Genomic DNA, 18305 nt, shown 5'->3' with positions numbered 1-18305 from the left:
TTTTTAGGGGGTTTATGTAAAAAATGTGAAAGTTTATGATTATGGAAAACGCACAAAAGTACTACTTTTAATTTTTATGTGAAATATATATTTTCCAAAACATGTTTTACTGGAAAATCAATAATATTTAAGCAATAAATCTAAACAAGTTATGTTCAAAATTTGAGGTTGATGCCTCAAAAAATGAGCTTTCAGTCAGATTTAGACTGAAAGATAATTTTTGGAGATGTAAACCTCAAATTTGACTTATGATTTAGATTTTATCTCAGTTGTGGAGCAAAACGTATTTTTTGTATTTTAAAGTAAAGCGTACAATTTTATTTCATATAAGAATTGAATATAGTATTTTTATGCATTTTACATAATAAAATTTTTTTTTTTAACTTTTTAAAAACTTTTTTTCTCTTCAGCAATAATCTGCCTTCTGTAAAAGACCAAACTTCAGTCTGTTGCTCCAAAACATTCAAGATTTACAGTTTATAAGTTTTACAGAGATTTCCTTTTTAGGTCAATGATAAAAAGTGATTTACAGGTCATAAATGGATCATAACTATTTTATAAATACAATTTAGTGTCATAAAAATCTCTAAAATACAAAATATTAAATAAAAAACATTATCGCACTAAAATATAGTACATTCATTTCATTAAAATAATAATAAAAAATCTCTTTTTTTTTTGTAAAGATGTATTTATTGGGAATATACATACAAATGTGAAAATATGCAAATACACTATATCAACATTCCCGCTTTTTTCCCCATCATAACAATTAACAGGAACATAAAAAAATAAACATAAAAAAATAAATTAAAAAACCCACGCCCTCATCGCCCACCCACCCTCATCTCATGTCAATCACATCATTCACATTGTTAAACATAGAAATACAATAATCACTGACAAATAATAAGTAAAAATAATAAAATCCAGAATAAAAACTAGAAAAGAGTGAAAATAATAAAAGTAATACACAATTTAGTCAGTCATTAGGGTCTAACAGTAGTAAGGCATTAAGAAAAAGAGTCCATATATGATCAAAGTTTGCTGGTTTTTGCCTCATAGAATATAATATTTTTTCAGGAATGCTATAGGATATACGTTCATTAATCCGGTTCCTCCTTTCTGGCGGCTTCCTAGATTTCCAGGTTTTAAGTATGGGTTTTTTGGCTGCAGTGCTTGCAAACAATATAAAATACTTTCCGTAATGAGTCGTGTGAATTGAGCCGACATCACCCAGTATCCAAACTTTAGGATCAGGATCAATATGTTTTTTTTGATATGTTAGAAATTATTGCAATTATATACTTCCAAAAAAGCCTCGAGGATTGGACAGCTCCAGAGCATGTGGAGAATATTATTATTATTATTATTATTATTATTATTATTATCCTATTCAATAAACTTAGATATATAAAGTTTTTATATTGGTCTTATTGTGAATTATTAAGCAAAATATATTTTTAAATTATGCACATTTTAAAAATACATCACAATAAACAGTAAGCTCTTTCGAAGTTGTCTTTATTTATAAGTAAACTAAGTTTACTAACAAAATGTTTTTAGTTTTATCTTAAGTGAAAATTCTACTTTTATAGTATGTATGGATGTGTTACACTACTCTTTTTATATGGATTTTCCTTGTGGATTTATTAAAGACTGCCTATTGACCTTCATCTTCGTGTTCAAGCAACACGAGCCATGACAAATTTTGTTTGTGAAGTTGTAAAAAGCCCCCAAAAATTAATTATGGTCGAGATAATCATTTTACTTACATTCATGCATATGGCAGACGCTTTTATCCAAAGCATTGCAAGAATACATATTTAATCAGTTCATAGATTCACTGGGAATCGAACCCATGACCTTGCAATGCTAAAAAAAAAAAAAAAGCTACAGAAAAGCTACTTTGTCTTTGGGAAAACTAATATTTTTGATTAATATTAAATCAACATTTAAGCTTTGAACCAGAGCAATAAATAAAAGTGAAAAATAATTTGAGAAAAAACCCACATTTGAGGTAGGGGTGTAACGATACCCTCCTGTCACGATTCGATACATCTCACCAAACTGAACCAGAATAACAATATTCATGATTCTGAAGCTGAAAACACACAATTATTTTAGATGAATATACTTGATTTCTGTCACTGACTAGGTATATTTAAAATAATGTAGGATGAAACAGTGTATTGAGGAAATTTTAGAGATATAAAATTACATTTAGAACCCAAAATGTTTCTATTGGGTATTTATCCAGCTAACTGTAACATAAGAAAGAAGCATAGAATATTTTTAGCATAGAATATTTTTAGATATAGGTTTGTTTCTGGCCAAAAGAGTTATTGCTATTTCCTGGAAAGAGGTGGCTAGACCAAGGATAGGCAGATGGCTTTCAGAATTAATAGCAACGCTGCCCTTAGAAAAGATCACGTATGCAATCAGAGGAAAGTTACCAATTTTTGATTTTACCCTTTAGCAACTTTCTGGCTAATAAACCCTTATCTCGTTTGGTGGAGATGTCTGGGGACGATCCATAAGTAACCTGCAGTACACTTGGAAAATGTTTACTAATTCATGTGTAGTGCACACTGGTGAGAACTGTACAGGGTTGGTTTTGTACTTATTCTCTCTCCATTAAATAATAATTTTTATTTATATATCTTTATTTTATTTTATTTTGTATATTTTATTTTAATTTTTTTAAAATAATTTTTTTGTAGCATTTGTTTTACTATTTTATTGTATATTTATGTTTCCTTTGTTTTTAGTTATTCATTGGTATTAGTTATTTGTGTTATGAGGTCATGTTTTGGATAGTCTGATGGACAAAGGTCTGTGGGTTGTGGGGCAAGAGTTTTTTTTTGTGAGTTTATGTAATGTTATTATGTTTGAAAATAAAGATATTGTTGGAAAAAAAAATAATGTAGGAAACTTTTTACTGGTAACATCAGACATTATCAGGACCCACAAATATTCCCCCATTGCATTATTATACATTATATTCAACATTATATGTAGTAGTTTAATGTCTTTATTGTCACTAAAACTCTAAAAACCTGGGGTCGTATGTATAAAGCCAATCAGAGTAAATTTTTAGTCTTAAGTGTGTCAAAATTCTAAGAATGACCTCATTTTACTCTTATTCCTAGACTTGAGAATAAGTGTGATTCATAAAGGTTCCCAAGTGTCAAGAGTAGGTCTCAGCTCCTAAATTATGTAAGAGAGCTGGAGAGGTCTCCTATAGCCTAGTTATGAGTAACAAGATGGCAGCAGAGAGAAGGAGAAGAAAAAACAAAGTATTGGAGTTATGTATATGTATATTATGTATATTTTAATATGATGACAGGGAGTTAAACAAACGATACAGGCTTGATCGTAAAGGTATTCTTTAAGTAGCTGAATTTGTAAGAAATGTAATAACCTCTCCCACTCTACAAATCAATACTCTGACTGCAGTAATGAAAGTAATAATGACATTTTTTGGCGACTGGAAAATGCAGCAGTGAGCGCACTGGTGATGAGTTTGGCCTTCAGTCCGCAGCAAGCAGGGTCTTAAATAGCACAATGGTGGCACTGACCACACCAAACAGTACTGGCCAAAATGTGAATGTGAATGTGATGTGTGAATTTTGTTTTGTTCTTTTGTTTGTTTTTAATGACCTAACAAGTTTGCTTAAACCATTGAAGGATTACAAATTTAAGAATAGGTTTAAGATCTGCTGATCCTATTTTCTTTACATAACATCACATGAAAAATTAAGGTAATTGAATTTAGCATTTAAGGTTATAAATGATAATATCAGAGTTATCAGCAAGAGAGTCCGCCCAATCCTGTTTTCTGTATTTGTCAAATTACCGCTCTCTATCGAGCCTGCCATTCCTGTTTCTCTCTATTGTTAGCAGATTACTGAAACTCTTGGTAGCTTCGGTCTCACCGGGAGAGTTCTGCTATTCCTGTTTTTGAGTCTCACTGTTTGAATAGTTATGCTGAATCTGTATACTTCATTTACAGGCTTTGTTCAAGATTGTCTCCACCTCTATGTAAATCCCTCCCCTTGAAAGGTATAAAACACTGTGCTTAAAGGGTTAGTTCACCCAAAAATGAAAATTATGTCATTAATGACTCACCCTCATGTCCAGGGGCGTCATGCAAGCCAAAAATCTGGGGGGGGGGCACAATCTGAGACATTGCAATTGTTTTCTGACGGGTGATATGGATCATGTTAGGAGGGGTCAGGCGGTTTTCTCCCCCTGAAAACTTTTAAATTCTGGCTGCTAAACACACCATTTCAATGCAGTTTGGATAACAACTATGCTGTAGCTTTCGAACGGGTAGTCTATCTTTTTTCACTGCATTTGAATTAGCTGCCTGATCCGTGAAGAACCGTGAATAACAGTCCATGGGAGAAACATCAAGTCGTTTTCTTGATAACGTTAGGTTGGATTTTGCAGTTAGCCTACAACAAATTAAACACCCTCGTTTCTATGAAACTGAAAACAATTGAACCAGCTGGAGACTTTGACACAAGACAAAACAGAACAGATGTTTCAAAACCGATCAGATAACGTTACTATGGCTTATTGGCTTTGTATGGCAGGCAGTAACGTTAGCCAACTAGTTTACGGTTAGACTAGGCTAGCCATCGATAACGTTACACTGACACAACTCAAGTTAATGCTCTGAATTCGGAGCTAATATCAAATCCATAACTTTTTGATCAAGTTAAAATTTCCAGGTCAACCACAAATAATCCCACTACCTTTTAATATCATCCGATAACTAATTCAATGCCGATTTGTTGCTTTGCCCACTTACCACTTCAAGACCATCTGTAAAACATTGCCAGCTCAACGTGCGAGACGAGTGACTTGCTTGAACATACACAGAAAAAATTCTAGAGCGATACGCGCGTAGCCTCTACATTTGATACACACAGACACCATATTAGGAAAAAAGGGGCGGGCTGATGCTGACCGATTTATTACACATCCAGAAGAATACATTTGAGTCGTTATAGGCTCTGGTAATTATGGAGCATAATAGGAATAAAGTTGTGACAAAAAAATTATCAGGGAGGAAAAATCTGAGGGGGCACGTGCCCTCACTTTGAATGGGCATGACGCCACTGCTCATGTCGTTCCAAGCCCGTAATGCCTGGTTCAGATTACACGATTTTTTTTTGTCTTTTACGATAGTCACTGTGTCAGATTACGCGATTTTGACTCCTAAAATCTTGTCGTGTCGTGGGCAAGAAACATGTCAGACTACATGTTGCTTCCTGACCAGTCATCGCGTGGCGTCTTTAAAGACGCGCGTGATGTCATTGAGAAGGCGAAACTAGCGAGTGACTTCCGGGAAACGAACGTAAACAAACAATGGATGAAGTGGCGAGTGTTGTATTGGCTGTCCTGTGTTCAGAAAACTTAAAAAAAGAAAGAAAACCCGACAATGGACACGTTCCTGGATTGCTCGAAGAGGACAGTATGGGCTGTCAATCCTCCAAAGAGAACTTGAGGTAAAATATTGTTTTCTTACGAACCTTTCCTCCATGTCATAACTCCACCTAGTAGCACCATCGTCTCTCTTTCGTTTCGTCATTTTTGAAAGTTGTGTACGGAAAAGCTTCTGTGCTCCTATTGGTCAACCTCATACATGTGACGGAACCCGTCGTGGACGACCGTTTAAAAAATTAAACATGCTAGTCTTTTTGTCGTGATGTCGTGAAGCATCGCAGACGCGACGTAGGTTGTCGCCCACTATGACACACTATACGAGATGATGCGATCGAATCTTGCGTCCCGACGCCCGTTGTCGTTTACGAATCCCCACGAGACCCTACGTCCAACGGATCGTGCCAAAATCGGGCTAAAATCGTGTAATCTGAACCAGGCATAAGACCTCCGTTCATCTTCGGAACACAGTTTAAGATATTTTAGATTCAGTCCGAGAGCTTTTTGTCCCTCCATTGAAAATCTATGAACGGTATACTGTCCTTGCCCAGAAAGGCAATAAAGACATCATCAAAGTAGTCCACGTGACCTCAGTGGGTTAGTTAGAATTTTTTGAAGCATCGAAAATACATTTTGTTCAAAAAATAACAAAAACGCCGACTTTATTCAGCATTGTATTCTCTTCCGGTTCTGTTGTCAAGCGCACACCAGATCGGTGGTGGAGGTGGACTTCAGACTGGACTGGCTCTGATACTCTCGGGAGAAGTGAGCTGTTGATTATGAACATAAACTGATATTATGCTGCGCATCAAGAGACTTAAAGAAGGGCCGTAACCTCATGGATATTGAGAGGGACAATTCCTCCGCCAGTAATCAGGCATGGAAAAATGAACAGTGAAAGAGTGTGTGTGGTAAGATGCAAGTAGATGAACATTTAATTGGCTATCTGATAACTTTTACGCCAGAAATGTTCAATGACCGACAGTAATAGGCCTATCCAGTGATGCAAACTATTCAACTTTTTAATGTAATCGTTTTTTAATTGGAAATGTGCTATTATTTACATACACAATTCATGTATAACGAGTGTGATGAGACGAGAAACATTTTGAGTTTTTAACATATTAGATATATGAATAAGAGTGAATGTGGACATATTTTTAAATAAAACATTTAGTTTAAAAACAACTAGCCTACAATTAACCTGGAACTTTTCTTTATTATTCTTTATTCCCTTATATCACTTTTAATCTTTTAATTAATTTAATTAAAACGACCAATAACCCAATAACCAAAAGAAAACAAATAAAGAAACGTTGGTCCCCCAATGTTCAAGACATAGGCCTACGGCCTTGCCTTAAAGATATATTTCAACCTGATTTAACCCATGAAATTATTTTGTTGCTAAAAGTTAATGTATATAGGTTGGTTTAGTGATGTTTTAATATTTTTAACTTGAATAAAACCAGTTACTTTAGATGTTACAATTTTTTCAGTGTATGATAATGCATGAATTCATAGTAAATAAATTCCGGTAATATTTAATTTTTATGATCCACTTTAGAAATGACCCCTAACGGTGAACGTGATTTCACCAAGGACCACATGTTCCTGGATCAACATCTTTGTTGATCCTGGAACAACTTTGGCAGCGCAGGATTTTTTTTTTTTTTTCAGTTGAGATACTTTGCTTGTTATGATTCGGAATATCCGCGAGTAACAAGTGTTACTAGTATCTAAGTTCACACATATTTTGTTTCTGTGTTGATTAGCAACTGCCTAGAAACCACCCAGAACACCCTAGCAACCACCCAGAATACCCTAGCAACACCATAGCAACCAACCAGAACGCCCTAGAAACTGCCTAGCAACACCCAGAATACCCTAGCAACCACCTAGCAACACCATAGCATCCACCCAGAACACCCTAGAAACTGCCTAGCAACACCCAGAATACACTAGCAACCACCTAGCAACACCATAGCATCCACCCAGAACACCCTAGCAACCACCAAGCAACATCATAGCAACCACCCAGAACACCCTAGCAATCGCCTAGCAACCACCCAGAACACCCTAGCAACCACCTAGCATCATCATAGCAACCACCCAGAACACCCTAGCAACCACCCAGAACACCCTAGCAACGCCCTAGCAACCACCCAAACCGCCCTAGCAACCACCCATAATACCCTAGCAACCGCCTAGCAACCACTCAGAACACCCTAGAAACACCCTAGCAACCACCTGAACAACATGAATAAGCCATATCTCAGCACCAGAACATCGTACAGACATGTTTGTTGGCTCGTATGCAATCATGTACCACACCCTAGCAACCGAGTTGCGAGTTTTGTCACTGCGAGCACCTCTTCACATTTTCTTCAGGAAATGTACATTCTAGTTATGCTTGTTGTTGTCCTCTGTTGACATTGAACAAGCAGAATGTGGCGGTTGGTCGGTGTGGTATTAGCCCCGCCCCTCCTCCACTGTGATTGGACAGTTGGGTAAAAAGTGACAGTGATGAGCGCTGCGTTTTACCCCAGAGTTGAACATTCTTCAACTCTCGGCGACCAGTAAAAAACGCCGGGCGATCAGCGCTTCAGCGTGAAAAGAAATGCTCAGCGCCTCGTTACGCTCATGCTGTTTAAAAAATGCGGCGGTCCCATTGAAAACAATTGGAAAAATACGCCAGCTGCGTGAAAAAACACTTTGGTGGACACACGGCCTTAGAACCAGGTTAAGGTACTTCAACATCAGTGTTTTTCACCTCTCATTTCCCTCTGATTTTAGGGAAGTTATGGGTAGGGTTAGGTTTAGGGGTAGGGATAGGGATAGGGTAAGGACTACATTTTGGGACAGGAATGTTATTCCAGGATCAACAAAATATGTTGGTCCAGGAACATGTCTTTCTTGGCAAAATCACGGTGACCTTCTACTAACTACAGTATAAGTAACTACATGTCAACTTATTCTACTAACCCGAACCCTACCAGTCTACTAACAGTCTAAACATAATATCTAAAGTGGACTATTGAAATAAAGTGGAAGCTAAATTCCTTCAATGTTGTCAATGTTTTGCATGTTTTCTTGCAGCAGTTTAATGCTTCACAGTCCACCCTCTATCATTTTTCTCATAACGGTCACCAAACCCACAACTGCAGCATGAGGCACTCCCTTCAAATAGAGGAAGCACATTTGCTCAAGCGGACAGTGACAGGAAACATGGTTTCTAGATTGCTAAAAAACATTGGGTTAAGTTCATGGCGAAGGTCAAGAAAGCACCTGGAGGGGATTCGAAACCACACAGTGTGAAATAAGGACAACACCCAACAATGACAACTTCTCCTTGGGTGTTTGTTATAATTATTTAATTTATTGTTTAATTCAAAATTATTTTAGTTTATTTATCTTTGACTGTATAATACCTGAATTATTTTTGCTAATTGAAAAATTCAGTTAAAGAGATAAAGAGTACACAACGAAGAATAAAAAACATTGAAATAAACAATTAAAGTTTTAATATTGTTTATATGTCTATGTGGTGTTTTTAAGACAAACTATGTGTAAATTCATGAGTCGACAGCATTGCTGAGTATTTTCTCCTCAAAACTGAAGTGAACCAAAGACGGTCTCAAAAACACGGTTGGAAATCGCTGGTGTTTCTGACGTCACAAACTACCTTGTAACCAATCAGATCAACGTGTGATCGTCAACCAGTGGATCTCTGAGCTGAGTGAGTGAGTGGAGGCGGGGCTCACTTGCATATTCATAGAACCATGTATTCTAAAGGAGTCAAGGGTAGGGTGAGCACCCGTCCCACTCTGCGTTGTCCCGCACGTCACATATTGAGAAAATGTCCCGCATTTTCATCAGTCAGTTGGTTTTTAATGATCATATTAAGAAAACGTGCATGCGTTCTTTGGCCTTTTTAAGAAAGCATTTTATTTATTCATTTTGCGCGTAGTTTCACACCTGTATTTAACTACGCTTCGTCAGATGTACAAATACAACAGCCGTTTTAAAATCCTATCCAATAGTTGAAAGCACAGGAGTAAACACGGTGATAAGACTGTCAATGATCTAAATTCATGTTGGTTTATCATTTGTTCATTATTTATTTTGTTGGATTTTAGTTGGACTTGGTCAGAACTGTTTCAGAAATAGTGATCTGCATGATGTCTTTGGCCTCAGTGATGTTGAGTTTAAATGTCATGTAAAATAAAGACATGTTATGTTGCATTTTGATGTAATGGTGTTTTCTGGAAGGAATTAAATAAAGTATTTTTATCAGCTGAAATGCAGAATACAAATGTTTTTATTAAGTTAGATAAACACTATATAACAGTTTCAGGTTATGTTTAAGTGTTGGTAACATGTCCAACACAAACTTATAATCGTCCCACATTTGGTTTGTTTGATGGTGGTCACCCTAGTCAAGGGTGTCGAGTTACATTCCAGCTATTTTAAGACATGAATAAAACATGACTTTGACTCACAATAGACATACAGCTGACATTTAATTAAAATCAGCCAATGTATGCAGAACTTATAACTCACTTCCTGTTTTCAGGGGCAGATCTAGAAAATTATTTATAGTGTGGCATGAGGATTACAATGGGTGGCAACACCAATGCATGTGCTCATGCAAAGTTTTTGTGAATTTATGGCCTGACATACAGATTCATGTTCATGAATATACAAAACAGTTGCATTACCACAAAGTCATCATCTATAATGTTTTTTTAAACTTTTTTTTTAACTTTAGTTTTTTTTTTTGACAAAAAAGGAAAGAAAAACAGACAAACAGACCAAGGAACAGCAGGCAAATACGTCATAGATTAACAGAAATGCTCAACATCATGTAAAACAGGGAAAGAAGAAAAAAAAAAAAAAAAGACATATACATCTCAATTTGTATTCAGATAAGATATCCATTTTTTCCAATATGCTTCACATTTGCTCCTGGCATGTCTCAGAGAGAAAGTCAAATGTTCCATAACATAAATTTCCCGAACTATTTCTATCCATTCAGCAATTGTCGGGGACTCTTTACTAAGCCATTTCCTAGTTATTGTTTTCTTGCTACCTGCTAAAAGTATTTGTAACAAATATCTATCTGCCTTTCTCAGCCCTGTTGGTAGATTTCCTAAATATATAACGCTGAAATTAAACTCAAGCTCTGAGACGATTATTGACCTAATCGCCGTCACCACCTCTACCCAATAAAAGAAATAATAGGACACTCCCAGAAGATGTGATAATGACCAGCCGACATATTACCACAAATTCTCCAACACAGACCATGTTCAGGATTATTGCTCTGTGACTTTTTTATATTGGGGGTTATAAAGAATCTTAAAGTGTTTTTCCAGGTGAATTCCCTCCACAGACCTGAGCTAAAGTTGGTAGATTGTGTTCTGCATATGTTCAACCAGTCATCCCCGCTTATCTTTATGTTCGCTTCTTTTTCACACCTCATTTTTACATACATTGTTGAGAGTCCCCTGTCCAACTGTAAATATTAATATATCATCTATACTGTTTAAAGAATAAAAAATAAACAACAAAACATCAAAATCCAGGTCATCAACAGATTGTATATGTCTCTGAGCTTCTATCTTTACACTGTTAAAATTTGAGTGAGAAATTACAGTATATTCTAGGTTAATAATTTCATTACTTCCACAGTAATTTCACAGTAAGACTACTCTTTTGCACTCTCAGAAATTTATTGTAAAATCTACAGTACTTTACTGACAATTTTAGTCAAGTTTATACAATTGTACTGTAAAAAAAGCTTGGTTTTACTGTGAGTTTAGCACAAAAAATTACTGTTAACAAACAATATCATACTGTATTTCTACCGTGCATGTACAATGAAGCATGCAATGCGGCATGAATAGATTATGCTGTAGAGTTTTTTTTTTCAGTTTCTTGTTGTTTTTTTTATCTGTGCTGCTGAACTTATTTTTGGTTCACTTTTATTAGATTGTTTTGTTGGTTTATTTTGTAATATTCAGAGTTTATCTTCTTCTTTTTTCCTTTTTTTTGAGTGTCACCATTGTTGTTTTAGTAGTGATGTATTGATGTCTGTGCATCATTAGGGAATGCTTATAAGAAACAAAAGTCTTGTAAGATGATGTGACACTGTAACGACTGATACAAATGATACACTAGTATTTGTTATATTTAACAATTAATATTTAAAACTCATCTATGGTCCCATCACCCCAACTAGGACAAGAACCATGACTAGCATCAGATAAGATGGTTTTATTGCTGTTAAAAATGTGGTCAAGACCTACAGCACTTAAAACAGACCTTCCTGCCTTAATTTATAGACAAACTGATCTATAAATTAACATGCATCCAAGGGCATTGTGTGTGATAATTTTGTCTTGTATACTGTCTCTTGCATTTGTATTTATTTCATGCAGGCTTTATGAGAGAACTACTAGTTAATGTAACCCGACCTATATTGTGTCTTCTATCTAAATAATCCTCATTTAATGACTTGCACTTTAGTGTACTTTAGTGTACATCGCCTTCTTATAGAATGCAGTGTGTGTTTGTTACATCTATCTGAGTATAAATGGACACATACGGCAAGGCCCATGTCACACCGGAGACAGAGTCATAAATCCTCCCAACAGAGGAATTTCCCGCTTGGAAATTCCACCTTTCTTATTGGTCGAGCCAACCCTGAGGGATAGGACCTTTCTCAGGCTTTAAAGGGGTCATGACATGAGAAACCAAATTTGCCTTGATCTTTTGGTATATGATAGGTCTTTGTACCATTAAAACTTCCTGCAAGTTTCATAGCTTAAGACGTCCTCCCCATTATAAACGAACAATTTATTTAATCAAGCTCTAAATACAGTTCGTTGTGGTTCCATGGTATGAAGTGACGTACCAGTCGTTTGCATATGACCGCCTCAAGCGCAAGACAACTAACGTAACGCCTCATTTCGCGTCATCGCATCGTTGTCGTGCCCACAGGTGTTCAGTCGAAGTGCAGTGAGTGGGTCTGTTACTCTGTTTACAAGAAGATTGCGACGCCATACAGATATGCTGTTCCTGGCTGTGGACAAACAACATGTTTGAATACGCTGCCGAAAGATCCAGACGTCAGGGAAAAATGGATGCAGCTTATTTTTTGCGGACGTCCCAGTCACGGCAGTGTTAATTTAAGCGTGTGTTCTCTACATTTCAAGGATAACTATTTCGAGAACAAATCGCAGTATGATGCTGGCTTTGCCAGAAAACTTTTGCTTAAAGATCAGGCCGTGCCGATTATTCTGAACCCAACAACGATGCCGCAAACTGTAAGTAATGTGTTTCATCTTAAAACTACTTTTTTTAATGCATATAAGCACTGACTCTAGCCAATCATAACAGTAGGCGTTAACACTGAACTCTTAAAGGGGAAACACCCCCAAAACAGACTGTTTGAATCAGAGGATGAGAAACAGGGTGAGAAAAGGTCATAAATCACTACATTTTAAAGGGGTCATATAATGGTACATGCACTTTTTCAAGTTGATTGTACTGAAATGTGTGTTGGCAGTGCCTATACACAACCATCATATAATGATAAACATCTATCCAGTGTTTTTGTTTTAATCTCCTTATATGTTTTCCCCTACCTCAAATTGAGCCGTTCGATTTTGTGACGTCACTAAATCGGACGCCCCACGAATGTTGATTGACAGCAGCGTTTCAACAGATCCCTGCCCTGAGCGAGCTGTCAGTCATCATATGGTGCGTTCCATTCGACAGGGTCCCTACACAAGTGTTCACTGCTCCCTATTCCCTGAGCACGGTACATCAGTTGAAGTGGACTTCGCTGACAATAACCGCTCATTTGGAATGAGGTAACTGCTGAGGTAAATAAAGTAAAGAAAAATGGCTGAGCCTCAGCTACTTCTCGCCGCTTTTACTTTGTCATATCTATTTATAATCCGTAATGAATATGAAAGAAGACAGCGAAGACGACGACTTCGTAAGAGACTGCTTCTGGCCATGACGCTTGAACGAGTGAGTCAAGTTGCTACTGTAGCTCCACCACCTGGACATATTTTTTAACTTGCTAGTTACACACATACATAAACTCCTCCATCGTTATTTATGACCGCTCTGACTGGTGATGACGTGGCGCGCAATGACAGTTGGGTGATATCGCTCTCCACTTCCTGTGAAGTGATGTATCGATGTTCCCTAATTCCCTACGCCGTTTGCAGTGCCCTTCGAACTGAACATGTTCGTTCCCTTCGGATTGGAATCTCACTTAAGATGGCGAAATACCCTGTGAAGTCCACTTCGCAGTCCACTAACGGTCGAATGGAACACACCTATAGTCCGTCATTGTTGATACGCTGGAGAAGAATAGGCTCTAAGCACGTCGATGTGCTGCTTCTCTGTAGCCCAGGTCAGGCGCTTCTGCCGCTGTTTCTGGTTCAAAAGTGGCTAGACCTGGGGAATGCGGCACCTGTAGCCCATTTCCTGCACACACCTGTGCACGGTGGCTCTGGATGTTTCTACTCCAGACTCAGTCCACTGCTTCCGCAGGTCCCCCAAGGTCTGGAATCGGTCCTTCTCCACAATCTTCCTCAGGGTCCGGTCACCTCTTCTCGTTGTGCAGCGTTTTTTGCCACACTTTTTCCTTCCCACAGACTTCCCACTGAGATGCCTTGATACAGCACTCTGGGAACAGCCTATTTGTTCAGAAATTTCTTTCTGTGTCTTACCCTCTTGCTTGAGGGTGTCAATGATGGCCTTCTGGACAGCAGTCAGGTCGGCAGTCTTACCCACAATTGCGGTTTTGAGTAATGAAACAGGCTGGGAGTTTTTAAAAGCCTCAGGAATCTTTTGCAGGTGTTTAGAGTTAGTTAGTTGATTCAGATGATTAGGGTTAATAGCTCGTTTAGAGACTCTTTTCATGATATGCTAATTTTTTGGGATAGGAATTTTGGGTTTTCATGAGCTGTATGCCAAAATCATCAGTATTAAAACAATAAAAGACCTGAAATATTTCAGTTGGTGTGCAATGAATCTAAAATATATGAAAGTTTAATTTTTATCATTACATTATGGGAAATAATGAACTTTATCACAATATGCTAATTTTTTGAGAAGGACCTGTATATACAGTGTGGTTATGGGTGGGAGGTTAGTCCTAAACAGGGAAACAAACATAAGAGGGTAATGAGGCAGGCAGGTGGGGGAAATTAATCAATAATGAGATAACAAGATGGGCGGGGCTAGACAATTGACAGGAGAGCACATGACACTTTCAGGATTGATGTCTGTCAGGCTTAATGTCTGTCAGGATTGATGTATGTAAGGATTGATTATTAGCAGCCTTAGCAGCAATAATCAACAGCAGCAGTGAAGCAGATCTAGTACGCCAAGACTAAATTAACATTGCCATATTCAATTAAATGCTAAAACTATTCTGAGAGCTGTCATGATTGAAATTAGATCATGAAAAAAACTCAGTGTCTAAAAGACAAACACGTGTTTTTACTCAACATGTTGAATTGTGGGATATACTCAGCTGGATTATTTCTGCTCCTAATATTTGGGATGTGTAAAATCTATCCACAAAAAAAATGTTTACTAAAAATATTCATCTGATACATCAAACAAATTTCAAACAAAATCAAATTATGTCATCCATAAGGTATGACATAACTGACAATGTAGATAAAGTGTGTTACACATGCATTTGTTGGACGCATTTATCTGAAGCAAATGCATGTTCATATTCATGCTTTCTCTGGGAATTAAACTCATATTGTTTTATGTTGATTGTGGTGTCTTAGAAAAAAGGTTCAATGGGGCATTCATCCTAAATATGAAAAGAAAAGAAAAGAAAAGAAAGGAAGAAGAACTAGGGTCACGTTTGCAGATTCTCCATCACCAGAGAGCCTTGTTGTAGTTGAATGTGTGAGTGCTGCCATCTGGCGTAGACTCCAGGAACTGCATCAGCACCATGGTCAGCAGCACATGAACGCTTTTGACCAAACATCTGTTATTCATTGCTGGGGTTTTTAGACAATCTGTAGGTTGCAAAGCAAAATGTTTTTTGAGGTTATTTGCATTACTTGGGGAAACTTCATAGTTGTTGTATGGATGTCTCTTCTGAATATATGTTATTGGATTTGTCTTAATTTAATTTGTCTGTATGGTAATCTCGATTTAGAGAATAAGACTAAATTTGGGCAATTTTAAAAAAAACGTGTAGTAAGATGATGCAAGTGTATGTGTCAAGAGCGAATAGGAAGACTTGTAAATCGCCGATGCTATAAAATGACGATATAGAAAGTACTTTTAGCCATACACGCATATATACAGTATCAGTTTACAGTATCAGTATATTTGGAAACATTAAGATTTTGTAATGTTTCTGAAAGAACTCTCTTCTGCTCACCAAGGCTGCATTTATTTGATAAAAAAAAGTAAAAACAGTAATATTGTGAAATATTGTTACAGTTTAAAATAGCTGTTTTCTATGTGAATATATAGTAAAATGTAATTTATTCCTGTGATCAAAGCTGAATTTTCAGCATCATTACTCCAGTCTTCAGTGTCAAATGATCCTTCAGAAATTATTCTAATATGATGATTTGATGCTCAAGAAACATTTATTACTATTAGAAATGTTAAAACCAGTTATGCTGCTATTTTTTTGTCTATTTGTGTGGAAACCATGAAACACTGCAATTCAAAGGTTTGGGTTAAGTTATATATATATATATATATATATATATATATATATATATACATATACACACACACACACACACACACACACACACACACACACACACACACACATATATTATATATATACATATATAGCCTATATAAATTTTTTCATCATTACTCCAGTCTCTAGTGTCATGAAGCCTTCTTAAAATTATATGAAAACGCTGATTATGTGCTCAAATATTATTGGTGCTCAATAATTAATAATGGTTCTTATTTTTTTTAATCAATGTTGAAAACCATTTTTGCATGCTTAATATTATTATTATTTAAATATAATACTTTTATTCAGCAAGGACACATTAAATTGATCAAAAGAGACAGAAAAAGACATTTATATTGTTGCTAAATTTTTAGATTTCAAATAAATGCTGTTCTTTTAGAATCCAGACAAAAATGTATCACGGTTTCCACAAAAATATTAAGCATGTAAAAATGGTTTTCAACATTGATAAAAAAAAATAAGAAACATTATTAATTATTGAGCACCAATAATATTTGAGCAAATAATGAGCGTTTTCAAATCATTTTATGAAGGATCATCATGACACTGAATGTCATGTTAGGCAGAAACACAGGAAGCAATCGCGAGTATAATACAATATTTATTTAGCACAAAACACACAAGTCCAGGGTGCAGTGAGCCAGGTGGAGATAGGTGACGCAGGGACTTCGATGGTCAATACCGGTGACGTGCAGACAAACGGTGAGACGATCCAAATCCACACGGAAGACGACGAACAGGAAACACCAGGCAGGAACACGAACCAGAAGACAGGGGAACATCAAACAACGATCTGACAAAGGTGAGAGAACAGCGGTGAGTTTAAGAAGCGTGGTGAGATGAACTGCAGCTGGTGATTGTAATGATGAACAGCTGGAGTGGATCAGGTAATGACATACAGACACGCCCCTTGCACACGTGCACTCATACAACAACATAAACACAAGACTAGAAGGAACCAGCGAATACATCTACCGTGACAGTACCCCTCCTCCTAAGAACGCCTCCTGGCGTTCTCAGACTCCCTTACCTGCCGATTGTAATCATCGATAAGGGAGTGATCCAGGATGTCCCTAGCAGGAACCCAACTTCTCTCCTCCGGACCGTAACCTTCCCAGTCCACCAAGTACTGAAATCCGCGTCCCCTCCGCCTAGAGTCCAGAATACGGTTGACCGAATATGTGGTCTCCCCATCTACGAGCCGCGGTGGGGGAGGAACCGGGACAGGCGGATTAATGTGAGAATGAAAAACGGGCTTGATTTTAGATACATGGAACACGGAATGAACCCTCCTGTACGCAGGAGGTAGTTTGAGGCGGACTGCCACCGGACTAATAATCTTGGTGACAGGAAACGGGCCAATAAATTTGGGAGCAAGTTTATTAGAAACGGTGCGAAGAGGAATGTTCTTAGTTGAGAGCCACACTTTTTGACCAACGACGTATACGGGAGGCTTTGACCGGTGGCGATCGGCCTTGGCCTTGGTGCGCGCCCCCACCTGGAGTAGAGTCTCCCGGGCTCTAGTCCAGGTGCGGTGACACCTCTGGACAAAGGCGTGAGCGGAGGGAACCGCAACCTCGGATTCCAGACTGGGAAAAATTGGTGGCTGGTAACCTACACTACACTCAAACGGAGATAGGCCCGTCGCTGACACTGGCAACGTGTTGTGTGCGTACTCCACCATAGACAGTTGTTGACTCCAAGACGAAGGATTTCTGGAAACCAAACATCGCAACATTCTCTCCAAATCTTGGTTGGCTCTCTCTGTTTGACCATTGCTCTGGGGATGAAACCCAGATGACAGACTAACCGTCGCCCCCAGTAATCTACAAAATTCTCGCCAAAATTTGGACACGAACTGGGGTCCCCGGTCGGAGACCACGTCTATCGGGAGGCCATGTAACCGAAAGACATGATCTACGACCGTAGCCGCTGTCTCCTTAGCTGAAGGTAATTTGGGTAAGGGAATGAAATGTGCTGCCTTCGAGAATCGGTCCACCACAGTTAAAACTACTGTGTTACCCTGGGAGGGTGGGAGGGCGGTAATAAAATCTAGAGCGATATGGGACCAAGG

This window comes from Siphateles boraxobius, unplaced genomic scaffold (genome assembly GCF_051911475.1).
Source record: "Siphateles boraxobius isolate OS27281-9 unplaced genomic scaffold, OSU_SipBor_1 92, whole genome shotgun sequence".
Classification (NCBI taxonomy): domain Eukaryota; kingdom Metazoa; phylum Chordata; class Actinopteri; order Cypriniformes; family Leuciscidae; genus Siphateles; species Siphateles boraxobius.
The sequence above is the reverse complement of the archived record's forward strand: the minus strand, read 5'-3'. Positions refer to the sequence as shown.